General features: G+C 39.5%; 1 protein-coding gene across 3 annotated transcripts in view; it reads right to left on the bottom strand.

The window, feature by feature from the left end:
• The window catches only part of rasal2 (RAS protein activator like 2), a 448,324-nt gene that overhangs the window by 369,675 nt on the left and 58,235 nt on the right, over window positions 1-20,414 (bottom strand). Inside the window, exon 1 of one of the 3 annotated variants that reach the window (XM_059984864.1) lies at window positions 6,293-6,310. The exons of 1 other annotated variant lie outside the window; for it this stretch is intronic. The gene's annotated coding sequence lies outside the window, so the exon portion shown is untranslated. Of the gene's footprint in view, window positions 1-6,292; window positions 6,311-20,414 lie in introns of those variants that run through there. One more of the 3 variants, XM_059984862.1, reaches the window with a different exon arrangement.

Below are 20,414 nucleotides of genomic sequence, written 5' to 3' on the forward strand. Positions count from 1 at the left end.
ATATTTGTTTGTGAAGTCGACGTGCTCAGCACGTGTGCAAGAGGCAGCGCCAATGCAGTCGTCAATGTAGCGAAGGAAAAGAGGGGGATGGATACCCGTATAGCCTTGGAACATGGACTGTTCCACAAAGCCAACAAAAAGGCAGGCATAACTGGGACCCAAACGGGTGCCCATGGCTACGCCCTTGGTTAACAAAAAGGCAGGCATAACTGGGACCCATACGGGTGCCCATGGCTACACCCTTGGTTCAAGAGGCTTTGTGGAACAGTCCACATACGCATGCTGAGCTCGTCGACTTCATTAACTTTGCCTCCAACTTTCACCCTGCCCTCAAATTTACCTGGTCCATTTCTGACACCTCCCTCCCCTTTCTTGATCCTTCTGTCTCCATCTCTGGAGATGGCCTATCTACTGATATCTACTATGAGCCCACAGACTCTCACAGCTACCTGGACTATTCTTCTTCCCACCCTGTCTCCTGCAAAAAGGCTATCCCCTTCTCACAATTCCTCCGACTCCGCCGCATCTACTCTCAGGATGAGGCTTTTCATTCCAGGACGAAGGAGATGTCTTCCTTTTTTAAACAAAGGGACTTCCCTTCTTCCACCATCAACTCTGCTCTCAAATGCATCTCTCCCATTTCCCGCACATCTGCCCTCATCCCATCCACCCGCCACCCCACTCGGGATAGGGTTCCCCTTGTCCTTACCTACCACCCCACCAGCCTCCAGGTCCAACATATAATTCTCCGTAACTTCCACCACCTCCAACGGGATCCCACTACCAAACACATTTTTCCCTCCCCCCCTTTCTGCTTTTTGCAGGGATCACTCCCTACGCAACTCCCTTGTCCACTTGTCGTCGTCCCCATCCCTTCCCACTGATCTTCCTCCTGGCACTTATCCTTGTAAACGAAACAAGTGCTACACCTGCCCTTACGCTTCCTCCCTCACCACCATTCAGGACCCCAGACAGTCCTTCCAGGTGAGGTGACACTTCACCTGTGAGTCGGCTGGTGTGGTATACTGCGTCCGGTGCTCCCGGTGTGGCCTTTTATATATTTTTGAGACCCGACGCATACTGGGAGACAGTTTCGCTGAACACCTACGCTCCGTCCGCCAGAAAAAGCAGGATCTCCCAGTGGCCACACATTTTAATTCCACGCCCCATTCCCATTCTGATATGTCTATCCATGGCCTCTTCCATTGTCAAAATGAATCCAAACTCAGGTTGGAGGAACAACACCTTATATACCGGCTGGGTAGCCTCCAACCTGATGGCATGAACATTGACTTCTCTAACTTCCGTTAATGCCCCTCCTCCACTTCTTACCTCATCCCTGACATATTTAGTTGTTTACCTGTTCTCCATCTCCCTTTGGTGCTCCCCCCACCCTTCTTTCTCCTGAGGCCTCCCGTCCCATGATCCTTTCCCTTCTCCAGCTCTGTATCACTTTCGCCATTCACCGTTCCAGCTCTTAGCTTCATCCCACCCCCTCCGGTCTTCTTCTATCATTTCGCATTTCCCCCTCCCCCTACTACTTTCAAATCTCTATCTTTCCTTTCGGTTAGTCCTGACGAAGGGTCTTGGCCCGAAACGTCAACAGCACTTCTCCCTATCAATGTTGCCTGGCCTGCTGTGTTCCACTAGCATTTTGTGTGTGTTAGTGTAACCTATAGCAGTTTCAAAATTTGTCAATGAAGATGCAGACTGCAATGAGATGTCACAAACTTTCTATCAAACTTTTTTTAGCTGCATTCTTTAAAAGAACAGAAGTTGGATTTTTCACAATCAATCACATATTCAGACCTAAAAATCAGTGGCCAGAGAATTAATGAGCATTTTCAGAACAGAAAGATATCTGATAAAATTTAAAATAACGTTTCCTATATTTTTTAGACAAATATATTCTGAAAAGTGACGTTATGCACATCATGAAAGTGTTAGAATAAGTGTGTATGAAAAAGGATCTAGTGCTTTCAATAGAAGACAGTATATTTGAATAAGCTCAAAAATAAAATTTCACATTAATCAATCATTGTACTCAAGTACTACCCAATTGAATGGCTATAGATTGCAAGCAGGAACTTTTTAGATTTTATTTCTAACAAGATCCATTACAACATATCTTCTTGCTATTGAAGAAGTCTGCTGCAATAGTTCAAGTATATCACTTATAAAGACTTCTCCCTTTACCTGCACACACTGAATATGGGTGATGCAGTTTGTCATGCAGAACAGGTGGCCCAAGTGTATGTGAAGTTACAGTGAAATTCCAAGTGGTATCAAATCAAATACTGAAGAAGAAAACTTAAGCCTAAGGGAATGGAAAGTTTTTAAGAAACAGGTCTTCCATCCCCAACACTCTACAGCTAAAGGCATACTGAGAACATAAGGAAGTATATTTCAGTAGTTATTATTCTGGATGTCCTGCATCCATTCAAAGGATGAGGGAAAAAAAGCATTCTTAAAATAAAATTGTGGCAAATTGTTGTCTCAGCTTTGCACAAAAGAATCAGAAATAACAGATTGAAACAGGAAATTAAACTGCACAAGCACTAACTACTTGACACTTGTATAACTTATCAACAAAATCTGAAAGGTAAGAGTTTTATTCCAAATTTGGAAGGTCAAATCTGCCAGTCATTCAATCACAAGACTCTATGAGAAGTCCAGTAGAGGAACCTTACTCTGCTAAAAGTACCCTTTACCCAGGTCTGGGGAAATCATTTCTTAGATATTGTGCCAGTCAGACTTGACAAAAGATCCAACACACCTCATATGTAATGGGGAGTGAAAGGGAAAATATTAGGAGGGAAAGTCTGCCTTTTAATTATTATTTTGTTTTATTGGTCTTGATTACTTAGAAGGACTAATATTTTAGTTAAATTTATTTTCCAAGCTGTATTAATAATGCAGTTAAATTTTGTCATCTTTAACAGGATATTAACATCAGAGTCATTCAGAAATTCTAAAGAATAAACTGCAGTTTGACTGGATGTCAAGTTCTGTCATGGCTGTCATGATCTCAAAGTCAACATAAATTTATTATCAAAACATACATATTTCACCATATACTACAGTGAGATTCATTTTATTGTGGACACTTACAGAAAAAAGGGATACAATAGAGTTTATGACAAAACTGCACAACTAAATATGGCCAAATGTGCTAAAGAAAACAAATTGCATAAATAAAAGACAAATAAATAAATAATACCAACAACATGAGTTGTCAAGTCCTTAGCAGTCAGTCTGTAGGTTGTGGAATCAGTTCAGAATTGAGGCGAGTGAACCCAAATGTGATTTGAAAAAAATGGCTGAAGAAGATAAGAAAGAACTGTACAGATTTATTGTAACAAGCAAAATAAGTACAATGCTGCAAACAGATCTAGAAGAGGTCAAATTCTTGTGCCTAAAAGAATTTATGTTCCAATGCAGCTTATTCCTTATAGTGATGATAGCAACAGTGGTCCAAAGGAAAACTTCTCATATTGTCATTTGATGTTTGTAATCATTGTCTTTTGCTCTTAGTCATGAAGGTTGTGATTTTTGTAGATACAGTATACATATGGTTGCTGCTCTAACGCAGTCGAATGTATCGAAGTAACAAGCACATAGCACATACCATCACAAAGAAGGCATGACTGCACCTCTACCTTCAGAGAAGTTTATACAAACTTAGCATGCCCCATAAAATCTTTCTATAGATGCACAGTGGAAAGTAACCTAAATGGTTGCATTAACTATGCAAAACACCAATGGCCAGGAATGGAAAAGGCTACAAGACATGCTGGTTGGAGCCCAGAGCATCCAGGCAAAACCTCCCCACCACTGAACACTCTTACAAGAAGCACAGCGAAACAAATCAGCATCCAACATCAAGGACACCCACCATCAAGGCCATGCTCTCTTCTCAATGCTGCTATCAAGCTCTTGAACCAGCATGGATAACATCACTTAGCTCAACTCTGAACTGATTCCACAAACTATGGACTCACTTTCACGGACTTTTCATCTCATGCTTTTGGTGTTTATTGCATATTTATTATTATTACTACTGCTTATTTTTGTATTTCCATAGTTTGTTGCCTTTTCATATTGCTTGTTTGACCGTCCTGTTGGGGGTGGTCCTTCATTGACTCTACTGTGTTTCTTGAATTTTCTGTGTATGTCCGCAAGTAAATGAATCTCAGGGTTGTATATAGTGACATATATGTACTTTGATAATAAATTTACTTCAAAGAGATCAGCAATACCATGAAACTTGCATTTATTTTATTACAGTACCAACTTTCAGTTTTTCACATCAGAATTCTTTGTGGAGTCTGGCTGAAATCAAAGCGTGCAGTTTAATTGACCTTCCATGATACCTATCCGTCAGTTTGAAAAATGATTTTCTTGTAATATAGTAATGAAGAGCTCTTTCAAGCATTGTATGATTTCTCAGTAATTTGACCGAACTAGTACAAACCTGGGTTTGCAAGAAATGTTAAACCCCAACAAGGGTTTAAAAATACAACTTTAAAAATAAAGTGTAAAATATAATGCTCCACATATGTTGCAACAAAGCATTTTACACAACCCTGGAAGACCTGCTCTCATTACTACAGACTTTGCAATTGTGTTTTGCCTGCTTTCTCCAGAGTTGTAGTGATAATGTTTAGAATACAGCTGCTGATTAATACTGTTGGCATTTTTATTTTCTAGCCACATTGGTCTAAATGTTCATTAAACTTTAAATCACTACAATATTCAAGAAACTTCTCCCAATGCACAGGTAATAGATTTATTCCCAATCAAAAGTAATAACCACATTAGTAATACATAAATGTGACAGTGCGGGAACCAATTTGTTTACCTACACTCTTATCACATTAGCTGACTGTTCTTTCCCATGTATTCTTCACATTTACTATGAAAAGCAACTCAAAATATAAATCCATACTCTGCTTCTGAGGCACAGCATCTTCAAAGATTCTATTTAGAAACTGAGTGAAAATATTTTGCAAAGATGCAATTACTCCGAAGGGAACAGAATACTGGTATCCTTTGGGAAAACTGCTAATGTTGCTGTACATTCACTCGATATTTTTTCTTCTACCCCCTTTCCCCTCAACTCCAAAAAGAGGTCCTGATTCTATTGAGTAGATTCACCTGCTTTAAACACCTCCAACAATATCAAACACCTCTAATTAAGAACTTGATTGAACTATGTTGCTGACATGTAGAAATATTTTTGAACTGTAATATTGTGGTTTTTTTTAAAGAAACACTTTTGCCTCCATTAGTGAGTTTGGAATTTTAAGTCTTCATTTAACACACATAAACAACTGGCTGCTTCAAACCTTAATAAAAATCTGCAGGCTAAGGTCCGCAATCTCAAATTGAACGCTCCCCTACTGCACTCTTTTTCTTCAACAGTCCCTCACTTGTTTCCATTCCAGTTTTGTGAGTTGCAAAGCCAACGTAGAAAGAGCAGATGTCTGCATTGCAGTGTACTTAGAATCCAAGCACTAAACCATTTCAAATTTGTTTCTTGAAGCATATGATAGGATGGGTTTTACACTCAACACTTGCAAGACAAAGCAGCTTGGCTCCGTCTCTGAGCATACAATGCCAGATTTGACCAGCAGGCAGGCACTCAGTGTAACACCTTACAGCACCAACTGTAAGATCAGAGTTAGATTCCAGCTGCCATTTGTGAAGAGTTTGAACATTCTTCTTGTGACTGTATAGGTTTCCTCTGGGTGCTCCGGTTTCCTCCCACATTTCAAAGGCATACATTTAGGGTTAGTGAATTGTGGGCATACTATGTTGGACACTATGATGGTTACTAAGCACAATCCTTGCTGATTTGATTTGACAAAAATGACATATTTCACAGTACGTTTCAACTTATATGTGACAAATAAATAAAGCTAATCCACTGAGATAATGGCCTTCCTCCTGCTTTGACCAACTTTTCCTCGCTGCCCTCTAAAAATAAAAGCTAATGGAAAATGTAAACTGCTTCTCTTATCTGAGAAGCCACATCACAGCAAACTCACAACAGCGTCCAAGTTCAACATCCCCAGCATCGAGGCTCTAACTACACTCAGTCAATTCCGTTGAGCAAGCACTCATGGACTTTAAAATATATCCTCCCCACGAATTCTTTGGATCTGTGACCCACGCCTGTACAGTCTAGTGAAGGAAGGAGCATTCAAACAGTATAAAAAACCTTGGGTGAATGCACTGGCATCACACTCTGGAAAAGCAGGAAGAATACAATACACAATAAACTACCTACCTGCCCACTAGTCAGATCAGCCGTCGCCTGCCCATCTGCATTTGCCTGCACTCACGAACTGAACTTCCAGAAACATTGACTCAAGTTTCTACGTGTACACAAATGTTACTACAGCTGTAGTAAACACAAAGCTTAAATTATTAATTAATTTGATGCCGAGAGAAAGATGAACAGAAACAGCACATGCCTTAATCATTTACTTCAGTATCACAATTGCCATCTGTTTCCCTATTCAAACATTTCCTGTGACAGTAGCCAGTCCGATAAAGCAGCTACTAAAAATACACCTGCTACAGGAGTTTTGTGAAAACATGAAACACATACAGGAAGTGCTTCAAATAACATGGAACATTTTAGAGTCATGCTGTCCTAAATTAAATCTCAATCCCCACTGTGTCTGAATTTGTAAATCACGAGCACCGCAGAATTTAACTGAAGATTCCAACTGAGAACACAAACTCTCCCATTGGCGGTCTCTACATGTTGTGAAACAGGGAATTTCAGTGGCTACACATGCAGGTTTGTTGTTCAAAGTGGCCCCACCACACCACTTCCTTTTAATGCTTCCCTAAACTCCACTCACAGAAAAGTAACTCCCTGTACATCCCTGAAAAGGAATTTATCCTCCATCTGTTTTTGACTACATTTTCCACACTTGAGGAAATAGTTGCCCACATCACAGATCAGTATGGATTCACTTTTTCTTGACAGATCTAAAAAAAAGCAGTCAATAAAATAGAAAGTGTTGGAAATGTTCACTGTTGGTAGAGGGAAACCAGTGAAGCTTTCAGTTTGAACTACTTTTCTGCAATTGCCAAAATTTGAAATACATTTGGTTTTAAGCAAATACATAGATAATATGATTGCAAAAGGTGGGGGAGGTAAAAATTTGAGGTAAAGTTATTAACAGGATTACAAATATGAATGATTAATTGACATAAGAGAGATGCAAACCAAAAAGTGCTGTTAATGGTTAAAAGGAGAAACAAAATACGATGTACAAGTACCTATAACTGACAACATCAATCACTGCAATCAATAAAACACTTGTAACATAAAATTGGTGAACTCAGTCTGAAGTTCGTCTGGGTGCAAAATCTGCATAATTGAAAGTTGAGGTGTTACTCCATGGGATACAGACTAGTAATTGGGAACAAATTAAGAACTGATCATGAAGGCAACACTTCCTTTAGAACACAGAGAGGAGGAAGATGTCTTTGAAGGTAGCATCATCCTAAATAACAGGAATAACAGAGAATGATCTTTACAAAGCAGAGACTGGAAAAATTCAACTGAAGGATAAAAGGGATCCATTTATGGTTCTATGAAGAGGGAAGACAGAGAGCAAAAGTGTAGGAAAAAGAACAGACATGGACCAGGGTTTAATCAACCATTCTGTAAAGTCATCTTTAAGAAATATATTTTTAATATATTAAAAACATCAGTGTGGAAAATCACACCATTAGAACACAAAATGTGAATGTTTCTTGTGAAAATCAAGTTCATCCAGCTCATGCTCACTGCTTAACCTTTTTATCTGCTAGATTCAGCATTGCATTGACTCTCCAGGCACTTCAAACCTAGTCAACTAGTCTAGGAAAAATCTGGATCTTGTCTTGATGGTTCTGCAACCTCAAATTGTTGATACAAAAGGGCCTTCAGAGATGACTGATCCAAAGTCGGTTCTATGGAACTGGATTTGAAACTCAAACAGCTTTAAGTCAGTTTATAATTTTGAATAGAAATTACAAAAAAAAGTAAAAGTAACTAAGAAACAGGAGAAATAAGACAAAATTACTTTAAGTTCATTGCTGGTTAATTTTTAATTTGCTTGCAGAGAACTGGTTAATGCACATCAATTCAAACATTTTAATTATTACCAAAGTATACATAGGAAGAAAAACCTCGATTAATGTCAGGCTCACTCCAGCCTGGAGATCCCCAGAATTTCTGATCTAACAACCCAGAAATTTCATGAGTGACACAACTAGAAGCAGTGCAACTTTTAGAAAGGAGTGTTTCAATTAAAGTGTACACACCCTTTCACAACACACAAAACTAAATGTCATTCAAAAACCCCTCTATTATTTTTTATTCTTTCCCTGCACTTCTCCAAAAGTTAAAAGCTCACATTTAAGTGCAGTTTCGGTGTCACTATGCTGGATCAGGAGTGGTGATGGGCTGGATATCTTGTTAGTGATTGTGCTGAGTAAGAAATCCATAGATCCACAGGGTGCTAAAACAGACACATGGGTCCAGTGAACGCCCAACAACCACCAAGTATCCATTTACATTAATTTAGTTTTATTCTCCTCATATTCACATGAACGCCCACCATTTTCTTCCACTTGTCCACGTACTACAGGAACTGAGGGAAGAGGTTGTTGGGGCTTTAGCCATAGAAGTCATCCAGATGATTGGAGGGTAGCAAATGTTATTCCTTTGTTCAAGAAATGTAATAGGGATAACCCTGGGAATTATAGACCAGTGAGTCTTACATCAGAGATGGGTAAACTGTTTGAGAGATTTTTTTAATTCCACTATTTATTTAATTGTATGTAAACAACCCAGCTCATGTAATGGAATGTGAACTCTAGCATATTACTCCACCCCCCCCCCCCCCCAATTGCTAGCGCTGTACTTCAATCCAAACCAAATTGATTCATCTGACACCACAGTACACTAGCATGTTTTCTGAAAGGTTGCATTGTTGCTCCTAAACAGAGCTGGAAAAGGTTCCCAACTAGTATGATAAATAATAGAAGAAAGACCAGCTCATAAAACAATTCTCCTGATTTCAATCCCACAATAAACAGAAGTTAATCAACTGTCAAGAATATACAGCTCTAAGACATTAGAAATGTAACCACAATTTTGATCCTCACTCAACCATAACTGGAGCACAGAATTACATGAAATAACAACTCGAGCTTTGAGGAGAGCAGTCCACAAAAATCATGTTTAGAGTAAAAATTTTCCAATTACCTACCCGTCACTTGCCTAGCTGAATGCACAATTGTAACATTGTCAATTCTATGCCAAAACTTTAAAAAATCTGGAACATTAGCTTTGCAAAACTGTACTTGTTGTTTTGTGTTCAGTCTGAATTGCTGCATTAAATAATGACAAACACTCTTTCAAGAACAAAAATTTATACCACATTATATTAAGATTCTTAGGCAACCACAATCCTGATCCAAACACAACATTTCATAGGATTCAAGAGTCAATTCTGTAAGGCCTGAACTTGCCAGCAAATTCCTGAGGAAGTTTGAAGAGAAGCAAATATTTAGCAACTTAAAACAATTTTTTTTCCAGGCTTTGAATCAGGCAAAGCAACACACACAAAATGCTGGAGGAACTCAGTAGGTCAGGCAGCATCTATGGAAATGAGTAAACAGTCGACATTTCAGGCCAAGACACTTCTTCAGGATTGCTCAGGGAATGCCTGTCTGACTCAAGAAACACACCTAAAACATGTAGGATACTACTAGCCACCGATCAACACATAATCCAACTTCTACTGTGATTCGCTTCATCCCCCAGATGTTCAAAATAACAGTATATGAACCTAGAACACTTTCATTGGCAATGAACATGTTGGAAAGAAAAACAGAAATGTTGGGGCCAATTACAGATTTACACAGGCAGCATTTTGTATGTCTTGATAGTTACACACCTTATACATGGATCAGGAAAAACTCAAATGTTATATTGCTAAAATATGCATGCAATAATATGAAATACTTTTTAAACTGCTTGCCTCTGCTATGAAATCAGATCTACAAAGTTTGTTGTTAGTTATTAAGTGTAAAACTATAAAAGCAGCTAAATCATGAGTTCTGTAAATGCTCTAACAACTTTAAAAAACTAACACCACAGTAAGTTTGAGACATCCAAACAAGCTGTTTATCCAGCAAATGCAGCATAAACATTTCTCTATCCACAACAGAAGTAAAAATTACTTTTAAATGTGTTCTTAATTTCAATTGTTTTCATATTTTATAAATAATTTTAAGGAAAAATGTATATGAAGCCCACATCAATGTTGGTCTTGATACTTCTGTGTGCAAATACTTGGTTTCTTCACTTGCAGACCCAGTCAGTTTGGATTGGCAACATCTCCTCCACAATCTCCATCAGCACAGGTGTAACACAAGGCTGTGCACTTAGCCCCCAGTCTACTTGCTTTATACCTATGATTGTGTGGCTGAGTACAGCTCCAATGCTATATAAAAATTAGCCCAAGTCACATGTGTGTTCATTGCCAAATTAAAAGCAGTGATGAACTGCCATTTAGATGTGAGATTGAAAATCTGGTTGAATGGTGCCACAACAACCACCTCTCACTCAATGTCAGCAAAATAAAACAGTTAACTGTTGACAACAAGAGGAAGAAGTCAGAGGTCAGTGGGCCAGTAGTCACCAGGGAATCATGAACTAGAGATGGAGAAGGTCAGTAACTTTAAATTCCTTGACATTATTATATCAGAGGATCTGTACTGAGACCAGCATGTACAGCCATCCCAAAGAAGGCATGGCAGCGCCTTAGCTTTCTTAGAAGTCTACACAAATTCGGCAAGTCATCTGAAACTTTGATAAGCTTTAATAGATACAAAGTAGAGAGTATCCTGACTGCTTGCATCGTGGCCTGGTATGGAAACACCTTATTTTTATTTTGTCTTATTTTGCACAATGGCTGTTTGTTAGTCTGTGTTTAGTTTTTCATTCAACTATGAATATCTGCAAGAAAATCAATCTCAAGAGAATATATGGTGGCATATACTGCACATACTTTGATCATAATTTTACCTTAAATTTAAACACACAAAGCTGTTTATAAAGCAAACACGAGGAAATCTGCAGAAATTCAAACAACACACACAAAATGCTGGTGGAACACAGCAGGCCAGGCAGCATCTATAGGGAGAAGCGCTGTCAACGTTTCATGCCGAGACCCTTCGTCAGGACTAACTGACAGGAAAGATAGTAAGAGATTTGAAAGTAGCAGGGAGAGGGAGAAATGCAAAATGATAGGAGAATACCAGAGGGGGTGGGATGAAGCTAAGAGCCGGAAAGGTGATTGGCAAAAGGGATACAGAGTTGGAAAAAGGAAAGGATCATGGGACTGGAGGCCTAGGGAGAAAGAAAAGGGGAAGGAAGCACCAGAGGGAGATGGAGAACAGGCAGAGTGATGGGCAGAGAGAGAGAAAAAAAAGAGGGGGGGGAACTAAACATATCAGGGATGGGGTAAGAAGGGGAGAAGGGGCATTAACGGAAGTTAGAGAAGTCAATATTCATGCCATCAGGTTGATATATAAGGTGTTGTTCCTCCAACCTGAATGTGGCTTCATCTTGACAGTAGAGGAGGCTATGGATAGACATATCAGAATGGGAATGGGACGTGGAATTAAAATGTGTGGCCACTGGGAGATCCTGCTTTCTGTGGCAGACAGAGCGTAGGTGTTAAGTAAAACGGTCTCCCAGTCTGCGTCAGGTCTCACCAATATATAAAAGGCCACACCGGGAGCACCGGACGCAATATACCACACCAGCCAACTCACAGGTGAAGTGTCACCTCACCTGGAAGGACTGTCTGGGGTCCTGAATGGTGGTGAGGGAGGAAGTGTAAGGGCAGGTGTAGCACTTGTTCCGCTTACAAGAATAAGTGCCAGGAGGGAGATCGGCGGGAAGGGATGGGGGGGACGAATGGACAAGGGAGTCGCGTAGAGAGCGATCCCTGCGGAAAGCAGGAAGGGGGGGAGGGAAAGATGTGCTTGGTAGTGGGATCCCATTGGAGGTGGCAGAAGTTACTGAGAATTATACGTTGGACCTGGAGGCTGGTGGGGTGGTAGGTGAGGACAAGGAAAACCCTATCCCGAGTAGGGTGGCGGGCGGATGGGGTGAGGGCAGATGTGCGGGAAATGGGAGAGATGCGTTTGAGAGCAGAGTTGATGGTGGAAGAAGGGAAGTCCCTTTGTTTAAAGGAGGAAGACATCTCCTTCGTCCTGGAATGAAAAGCCTCATCCTGAGAACAGATGCAGCAGAGACGGAGGAATTGTGAGAAGGGGTTAGCATTTTTGCAAGAGACAGGGTGGAAAGAGGAATAGTCCAGGCAGCTGTGAGAGTCTGTAGGCTTATAATAGATATCAGTAGGTAAGCCGTCTCCAGAGATGGGGACAAAAATATCAAGAAGGGGAGGAAGGAGTCGGAAATGGACCAGGTTAATTTGAGGGCAGGGTGAAAGTTGGAGGCAAAGTTAATGAAGTCAACGAGCTCAGCATGTGTGCAGGAGGCAGCGCCAATGCAGTCATCGATGTAGCGAAGGAAAAGAGGGGGAACAGATACCCATATAGGCTTGGAACATGGACTGGTCCACAAAGTCAACAAAAAGGCAGGCATAACTGGGACACACACAGGTGTCCATGGCTACACCTTTGGTTTGGAGGAAGTGGAAGGAGCCAAAGGAAAAATTATTGAGAGTAAGAACTAATTCCACTAGACAGAGGAGAGTGGTGGTAGAGGGGAATTGGTTAGGTCTGGAATCCAAAATGAAGCAACGAGCTTTGAGACCTTCCTGGTGGCGGATGGAGGTATATAGGGACTGGACATCCATGGTGAAAATAAGGCAGTGGGGGCCAGGGAACTTAAAATCATTGAAAACTTTCAAAGCATGAGAAGTATCACAAACATAGGTGGGAAGAGATTGAACAAGGGGGGATAAAACAGTGTCAAGGTATGCAGAAATGAGTTCAGTGGGGCAGGAGCAAGCTGAGACAATGGGTCTACCTGGACAGGCAGGTTTGTGGATCGTGGCTAAGAGGTAGAAACGGGAACTATGAGGTTGGTGGCAGTGGATGGGAGATCCCCAGAGCTGGTAAGGTTAGTGTTGGTATAGGAGACAGTGGCCTAGTGCTCCTTAGTGGGGTCATGATCAAGGGGTAAATAAGAGGAAGTATCAGAGAATTACTGCTGTGCCTCAGCCAGGTAGAGGTCAGTACGCCAGACTACAACAGCTACCCCCTTATCAGCAGGTTTTATAGTGAGGTTGGAATTGGTGTGGAGGGAGCGGAGAGCAGAGCATTTGGAAGGAGTGAGGTTGGAATTGGAACACGCTGTTTATAAAAGTACTGTGCACATGCTTGCTCCCTCTCCGGTTTGAGATAATAATATAAAATTCAGCAATTGCTTGCTAGGATTTAAAAAATGTTTAATTACATTCATCTGCTATGAATTGAATTTAGCAATGTTATTCCCCCTCCTACTTCATACAAGGACTTTTAACACAGAATACCACAACAAAATCATGCTGGCACTGAGGCAAATTCCCACTAATACTTTCCAACTGTCTGTCGCATTTGCCATTCAACCTCAGTTTCTCAAGGAGCCTCCTGTAAAACACCACCTATTATTTCCACCCCATTTCTTTACGTTCATGTTTTCACTTACTCCTCTCTCTTTCCTCATTCATTATCTTTAACCCCTCAGAACCTCCTGCAGTTAACTTATTAAATTATTATTATTCAATAGCTAGAACCGTCAATGACCTGTTATCATGCAGTTCATTTTTTTTTATTGTTCTCTCATCAAATATGGACATCACTGGCATAAACAGGAAGAGGCATAACTGCTTTTAAACTAAGTGACTTTCTAGGTAACTATACTGTTGTTAATCTGAATTCATGCAATTTCAACCAAGTAAAGAGTCATGAATAAAATTCTACAAAAAAGAATAGTTTACTGGCCTTTATGAACAATACAGGTTGAGTACCCCTTATCTGAAATACTTGAAGCCAGAAGTGTTTTAGATTTTGGAATACATAATGAGATAGAGTGGGATTGCCATCATTTCCAACTTTGAGTTTCAGTGCTACCAGTAAGCAGTCTTTGTTTTAACTCACTCATCACGTGTATAAAAGTTCTTGCATACCATTAATATAATGAAGATATAATGTGTGGGGGTAACAAAAGCAGCACAGCAGCATTGGGAGAATACCTGAATCAGCAGCTGAACAACAAACTACAGCAGGCTCTCAATCTCCACCTATGATGCTGTGTTTTGATTAAAAGGTTACACTACACTGCATTTGTACTTTAATTTTTTTTAAGTTTTTATGTAAGGTACAGACCAATCAGAATCATAGACTTGTTCTGGTGTTAGATTTCTGTAATCAGCAGACACTTTAAAAACTTACTGCTGTGGCTTTCCTTAAATTTCAGCCATCAGCCTGCTGAAGATTCACAATTACCTTCAATTTTCAGTTTGTTGTGATATATCCTTCTTTGTTTCATGATCAGCATACCATTAAATGGCATACGTTCACTACAATGCTGACAATACATGATCATATTTTGCTTTATGCTGTGTTTTTCTGTTTTTCATTCATTTCTGTTCATCACATATGTGAGGTCACTTCTCAGAACTGTCTGTGATACACACAGACCTGTACAATGTCTGGGAACCTTCCCAGCATTTCATGGAATTTTTTTTATTTGTGAGGTCATGTTGGCACTCAAAATAAATTGAAATTTCAATGTTTCAGATTTTGGACTTTTATACAAGGGGTACTCAACATGCAAAAGCTTTTTATTCCCACATTTGCCTCACCACCCAGGTTAGAAACCATAAAACTGATATATATGAAAGTCAAACTCAATCCTAATGGTGTACCTAAGAAGATGAGTATATTCAAGTGGAAAATCAACTAGTCAGTGAACCATGTCAGAACAAATCCTTGTTCGAACCATAGGACATTTCTATTTGAGATCCTGAGGAAGGGGTATCATTTATAATTACTTCATTGACAAATGATTTCTTTGAAATGCTCTGAAAATGACATAAAAAGTACTGGATTAATACCATCATCACTCAAATTGACACAGAAACAAACAAATCACAAGAATAAACACAGAATTAAAGGACTGATGATGGAATAAGTTCCTTTTCATCAGACACAATACTGGGACTGAAAACATTTACATCTATCACCCAATCAGAATAACATGGTGCCCTTGCAGAACGGACCAAAAGAATTGACAGCAAAATCTCTCGGAAAGAAGCAAATGCTTTGAGCTATCAAGAACCCAAAGGCTTAAAAACCAGGAAAATGGTAATTGTTCAACTTGAAAGATTTATTTGCAAAAAAAAACCTAAGTGTAAACAAAATAAGTAAAATGAACATAAAACAGAATTAATTAAGAAAAAACATTAATAATTATGGAATAAATATATTCCAAAAGTCATCCAACATCTTAAAAAAATTATGAGACTTGATAGTCAATCAAATATGGTTGGCAATGTTTTATAAGAAGAATCTCATCCATGAATGACAAACCTTCAGAACACATACCATATGGAGGTACAAAAGTCCACTGTTTCTGGGGCTTCAACTTGTACACTGGTGGGTCTCTACAGTGATAACACCCTTGGCCTGACTTGTCCAGCATATGCAAATATGGACAAGGCTCTTAAAGTTGTCTCTGATCTTTTAAGACCTTGCTTGACCTTGTCACTATTTCAGAGATTTGGCCTTCACAGAACCACAGCTATTTTTGGGTTGGTCAAAGAATGTAGCCTTCATTATCTGAGCTTGAGGCATGCATTTCTTGTATATCAGCCAGAGAAGACTGCCTGCATCCAATTATATTTGAGTGAACTATGTGTGAGATATGCTTGCTAAAGTCAACAGAAGTTTTGCTGATTTCTGCATTATTTGCATTAAGGCTATATTAATACTTAAGAGCTGCTTTGGCAGAGGGCCATTTGTCAACAGATCTTGAGGATACCATTCCTGCTAACCATGTCAAAGTTTCTTATATAGGTCAACAAATGCTGCATCAAGAGGTGCCTGTTAATCATGTTGACAACAGTTACCATGGGAAAAACATATCAGTGCTGGAGCACCAATTCTTAAATCCACATTGTTTCTCAATAGAATGGTTAAACTAAACTGGGAGAAAGTTGAACTAAAAATATGTTAAATTGTAATGACAGCAAACAGCAGAGCACCCACGGAAAAATGAACTGACAACAGTAACATGGAACAAGAAAACAAGAAGAGGAGAAATTTCTGTGACATAATTATAGAATAACCTAAGCAGGAAGGAACTCAAAACGAGTAAGTTTTGTGAAACACAATATTACACGTTAAAATCAGAAATATGTAATTATCTCTCCTTTTAAATTCCTGTCCAGTCAGGTTAGTTTATTCAGTAAACCATCTATTTAAAGAGTAAGAAAAAAAACAAGCTACAGCAACTTCTCTCTGTAAAAATTAGGGTATTTCATGAGAAAAGGAGGAAAGTTGCAAATGAATTTGCACAGATACACAAATCAAAGACACATGCAGCACAGTGGTAACAGAGTTTATCACACAGAACTAACATTGTCCTTTTGTCATCAGACGCAGACTTTTATTAAGCAGAGATGAGAAATGCAACATTTGGTCACTTATTGGAGCAAATATAGGTTTTGGCATTAGGTAAAAATTTGGCATTTGGCAACAGCTCATACTGGCAAATGATCCACAACAATAGAAAGTGCTATTTAGAAACATCCTAAGAGCAAGAAACCAAGTCATGGTCCTACTATACACACTCCTCATACTACCTCAACTGTGGGTTTATTTTCCCACCAATCAAAACCTTTGCAAGCCCAAGCATAAAATTTAAGCAAACAGATTGACTTCTCTCTTCAGAACTGGAATATTGCTCCGCATAGATCAGTTATCTTCAAATCTATCACGTACCCACAAAACGTACTTGCATGGAAACTTCTGTACATGGAGCATTTCAGATTTAATTTTCAGAACATAGCAAGCAGACCTAGTTAAACACTTTTGCAGTACCTTCTCATTTGTATTCCATCATGTACTGAATGTTCCTGATTAGTGAAAAACACATACTGCTGTTGGCTTATCAGCTGATAAGCCTCCCTTGAGATAAAATTCTTTTACAAACACAAATCAAGTAAGTAAGTTCAATGTAGTTTTCAAAGAGGAGCACGCAAACCTACTTGGCATGCCAAGAAAGGCCTCGACAGAGTGGAGAGGATGTTTCCTATGATGGGGGAGTCTAAGACCAAAGGACACAGTGTCAGAATACAGGGACATCCACTTAGAACGGAGATGAGGAGTTTCTTTAGCCAGAGGGTGGTGAATCTGCAGAATTCATTGCTACAGGCAGCAGTGGAGGCCAAGTCACTGAGTATATTTAAGACAGAGATTGATAGATTCTTGATTGGTCTGGGCATGGAGGGATATAGGAAGAAGACAGGAGATTGGGGCTGAGAGGGAAAAGGATCAGTCTTGATGAAATGGCGAAGCAAACCCAATGGGCCAAATGGCCTAATTCTGCTCCTATATCTTATGGTATAATGTAGTAATATCTGATTTACACAACTAGATTTTTGTAAAGTAGTAAAAAAACTCATGCTGGGGTATTGACTTTCAGTCCAAATACCAAGTCATAGTTTTGAAAACTGCACTGTGTCTTGAAGGCTGTATACTTCTCCAGATTTAAACCTTGGAAAAATACAATCTTGAGGGGTTCCGGTGACATCATTGTCGAGAATGGCAGCTTAAGTCAATAGCTTCTCTGGAAAAACACATACTTTGCCCCATTAACCCATCAAATATAGGATTTTTTGGAAGTATTTGAACTAATAAGAGGGGCAAGAATGGGAAAAAATGGAAGTAAAAAAAGCAACAGTGCGGAGCCTGTGGACGAGAGGGGTGCAGCGAGCAGCTCTCCTACCCGACCGCATGTAGCGAAGCTGACGATGGGCCTTGTTCAGGCGAAGGGGCAAATATGATCAAAATTTTGAAAGAGATACGGGAGTTCCAAAAAGATATAAAACAGCAGCTACATGATATTAAATCAGAGCTCGCCAACATCAATCAAAAAATAGTTGTGGCAGAGACTCGAATTGAGAAGGTGGAAGATAGTGTGCAAAACATGGAACAGATGCTAAGAAAGACAATAAAAATATTAAGTCAACAAGAAGGTAAACTGCTTGAAGAGGAGGGAGGATCACTGCAATAAAATATCAGGATATACAATATTCCTGAAGGAGCGGAGGGTTTGTCTATGACGGAGTTTGTAGAAAAGTTGCTGCGGGACGCACTCGAGCTTCCCTTGACTATGGAGCTGGAAACTGAGAGGGCGTCTCGCGGCCTACCCAAGGCAGAGAAGATCAGCCACACTCAATAGTAATGAATTTCATTCAATACAGTACCAAGGCGGAGATTCTACGAAGGGCCTGGGGTAAGAAGAGGGTGTTTTTAGATGATAAATTAATATATTTCGATCAAGATTACCCCCCTGCGGTGCTGCAGAAACATAAAGAATACTCTGAAGTAAAGCGAATACTAAAGCAAGAAAGGATTCGATTTCAAACTCCATACCCTGCTAAACTTGGAGGGTTTTATCAAGATGGAATCCAACTGTATCAGACAGTGGAAGAGGCGACTACAGACATGAAGGCCAGAAAGTTGCCCGTCAGCATGATCAAACCGAGTGAAAGCCTGGCAGAGGAATTATCCCGCTCTGCTTGGGAAATAGTGCGAGAATCGAGAAGGCAGGAGACGGAAGGAGGGTGAGAGAAGTATATCAGGAAGTGACTGTGAGTTTTCTGAAGACAGCCCTCACCCCCTCCAGAAGAGCCATAAGGTTCGGCTAACTTTAAAAATGTTGAGAAGCTAAACGGAAGCAAAAGTAGACAGTGATATACCTATCTCGAGAAATACTTATTATAATGTGAATTTTATATTACTCACTTATTCTTCTTTATTTGCTCACTTACTCCTTTTTCCCCCACCAAAATATATATGTGTGTGTGTGTGTGTGTGTGTGTGTGTGTGTGTGTATATATATTTATTTATGTGTAGGAGGAGTACACAGGGAAATCTTTTCCGTGTAATGGATTTGTTCACTGACTTTTATGGGTACTGCAATGGGGGCCCATAACTCACAAGTAGGAGGAGTTATTCCCCACAGCTAGACATTTCCTCTAGCTCAACCCAAGGCCATCTACTAGAGACCTCGGCCTTGGAATCACAGCTTCGTTACCTTTTTTTTTGTTATTATTTGCGTTTCTTGGTTCTTATTTTTTTCAGGGAGTGGATCGATTAAGTTTTATTCTGCTAATTTCAATGATACATTGACATAAATACAGAGGGCTAAGGACAAAGTAAAATTCATTTCTTTTAATGTCATTGGGCTATTAAATCCAATCAAACGTAAAAGAATTTTATCCAAAATGAAAAAAGAACAAGCCCATGTAGTATATTTACAGGAAACTCACTTAAGTGATAATGAGCATAGAAAACTAAACAGAATGGGCTTCACTGATTTGTTTTACTCCTCATATAAATCAGGACATAGGAGAGGAGTTGCTATTCTTATCTCAAGTAAGCTAAATTTTAAAAAAGTATTCGAAATGGGAGATAAGGAGGGCAGATATATTCTGGTAAGGGGGAATATAGACGGAAATTCAGTTACTCTATTGAATATATACGCACCTCCAGGAAATGATACTGGTTTCTTTCAGAAAATTACTGATACTATGGTAGCGGAAACAGAAGGACTCCTGATATGTGGGGGAGACTTAAATTTACAATTACAACCAAAGTTAGACTCTTCCAATAGAAAAACCTATGAAACAAAATACTTACATAAGAAAGTTAATACACTTTTTGAGGATGTTGGTTTAATTGATATATGGAGGGACCTTTTCCCCAACAGAAGGGATTACACTCACTATTCTGCACCCCATTCTGTATACACAAGAATAGACGATTTCATAACATTTGGAAAAGACAAAGACAAAATAAACACCTGTGGAATTGAGACAATAGATGTAAGTGACCATGCACCTATATATATTTATCTATTGATTTTGACCTACAACCAAAGAATACTATTTGGAAACTAAATTCAAGTCTACACAATGATCCTGTTTTACTCCCCACACTGAACTGGGCTTAAAAAAGGCACAAATGCCATCCAGTTGGAAGGAAGCGATAATCTCAGCTATACTGGAAGAAGGCAAAGATGCAATGGAATGCGGGTCATTTAGACCAATATCCATTCTTAATGTAATTATAGATTATTTACCTCCATC

Source organism: Hypanus sabinus, chromosome 11 (genome assembly GCF_030144855.1).
Source record: "Hypanus sabinus isolate sHypSab1 chromosome 11, sHypSab1.hap1, whole genome shotgun sequence".
In the NCBI taxonomy this organism is placed as follows: domain Eukaryota; kingdom Metazoa; phylum Chordata; class Chondrichthyes; order Myliobatiformes; family Dasyatidae; genus Hypanus; species Hypanus sabinus.